We start from the raw sequence: 2,582 nt of genomic DNA, 5'->3' as shown, positions 1-2,582 counted from the left end.
TCGCTGGTACTAGATGTTTATCTAATAATGATTCGTTCTTAACCACGACTTTTCATTCCGAGTTTTCTTTGTCTGCCATTTGTTAGTTTCTTGGTAATTTGGGTCTTCTTAGGGTAGAGAATTGCTTTAAAAAATGGCGGGTAATTATTCCAAGTAATCATTCTTTACATATGCGGTTAACTTAATGGATTTTAATGTTTTAACTGTATATATCATGCGGGTCTTTTCACCCCCTTGCCAATTTAACCCTTTCTCTTGAGCGTTTTGGGCTCATGACATTTGCCCTTGGTATTTACAGCATTTTTCTTTTAAATTGAAGTAGTTTTGATGTAAAGAAAATATTCTTTCGTATGTTTCATTATGGTCACAAACGGGCAAAACTGAGAGATAATAAAAATAGAATAAGGGCAAAGGTAGGTATGTAGCATAGATAGATTCTACAAATGTTCAAATCAATTGGAGTCTAATTGGAAATATGTATGAATAATCGGAACAAGTGCGGATTCATGCATTGAACTCACGCACCAGGGGAAGGGGGCGGGGGGGGGTGGGGGGGGGGGGGGTCGTGGAGAGTCATGGCAAGGAGAGGAGGAGTAGCAGGACATGTTTCGCATGTCTTGCATTTTGTTCAGTGAAGGTTTCACAACCCAGTTTATCGAATCATGGCTTGACAGGGAGCTACAGTTTTGATTGAAGCCTTGGAAGCAAGCATGGCCTACCTGTTGGTGCGGACCTTATTAGTCGAATGAATAAATAAATAACGGTTCCCACGCATTAGCGTCATATAACCTTTAAAAGTCAAGGCGACGGTTTGATGTGTTACACGAAAAGGTCATGTTCAGTAGGTGGGTCTAATATTTACTTCATGAGGATAATCATTTAAAATTGAGGAGGAAACTCGTTAATACAGTTTTTGAAACGATCCCGGTTTCGTCTTTGAATTTTTGAACGGCTGCCTTGATGTGGAGAACGGTCATTTTCAGCTTGGTTAATGTCACGATTCACTTGCTAACTAAACCGAACACCTTTTTAACCGCAATTGACCTGATTTTGTTTGGTGACAAGACGGCTGTCACCTTGCTTTCGTCAGTCTGTTCATGAAGGTAGTCATTTGTTTTTCGTTAGTGTGTATATATGATGTAGCTGTATTGAATGTTAATGTAGGTTATCGTTTAGTCTACAATGTTTGTCAGTCAGTTTATCATATGTTGTTCGCCAGGTTATTGGTCTTTTGTTGGTCCATTTCAATATAATAATAATAATAATAAGAATAATAAAAATAATAAGAATAAGAAGAATGATAATAAGACTAAGAATAATTAATAATAATAATAATAAGAATAATAATTACTACTAATAATAATTATTAATAGTAATAATAATTAATAATAATACTCTCGAACTTCTCAGTTCCAGAGGTCATGTATTCCTTAAGCAATTTTCTTGTATGTTGATAATTCACTTGCATTTTTATCTATTTTTATTAATTTTGTAAATTTTTTTTAACTGAGCTCTTTCTGTATTCACTATTGCCTTCTTTTGTATCTTAATGCTGAACACCATATTCTTTGGAAGCTTGAATTTCAAGTCAGTGGCCCGTGTGGGCTTGTTCCTTATGAATAGGTTTCATCTTCTGAAGAAGAATAAGAAGAAGAACAAGCCGCGCAGGCCAGCAGTTCATATCTTATCTAGTTTTCATAGCACAACTTGGTTCCAGCCACTGCCAAAGAAACTGAGGTCGAATTAATTTTCTCTTTTAGTTGCTGTTTATGTAAGGAGTTAGTCTTCTTAGTATCGGTCATGAACTTGATTGATTTGCCGTAGGTATCGACATCCTAGGGAAAATTGAAAGTTTCTAAGCTTTTGCTCTGCTAATCTGTCATATTGTTAGCAAGGTCCAGAGAAATAGGAAGAATGCTCACGCTGAACTGAGAGTTTTGTCATCAAGTTGACGTTTAACTGTAAATGTCAGTTTACGGTTTCCGCATAGGTTTCATTAAAGTGGTACTATTTCATTTATGGAGTATTGTTAATTATGAAAACTGCTTATTGTGTTGTAGTGTATTTGTGGTTTCGTGTATACTAGTTGTTAGTAGCCATGGGTTGTATATTATTATTATTATTATTGGTTTTGCTAGGCATATTTTTTAATAATATTCATATACGAGATGAGAATAAACAAGTGGTTTTGTGTATGGTTGTTATTGCCATCAATGGTTTTTTATCTTTATATAAACAATATTCATATACGATATGAGAATAAACAGCCTCGAAGTTTGGTCAGGTACAGATAAGACTGAACAACTAATTGAAGGAGATTTGTGGAGACATAAGGCAATAATTCGGCAAATTGCCCATTCGTAATGTTACAAATAACATTTATAACAGGAAAACAAAATTACAGACTTTCCCAGTCTCAGAATGACGTAGACGGTGGAGTTTCAAAAAGGTGCAACCTTCCACCCTCTCTCTCTCTCTCCCTGCTGTGGGTGTGTGTGTGTGTGTGTGTGCAGAAGCATCAACCCCACACGTAGACACTATCAGGATATTTTATGTTGTTTAGGGAAAGAAAATGGGACGAG

The sequence above is a fragment of the Macrobrachium nipponense genome, chromosome 24, assembly GCF_015104395.2.
Source record: "Macrobrachium nipponense isolate FS-2020 chromosome 24, ASM1510439v2, whole genome shotgun sequence".
Lineage (NCBI taxonomy): Eukaryota > Metazoa > Arthropoda > Malacostraca > Decapoda > Palaemonidae > Macrobrachium > Macrobrachium nipponense.
Note: the sequence above shows the minus strand (reverse complement) of the source record.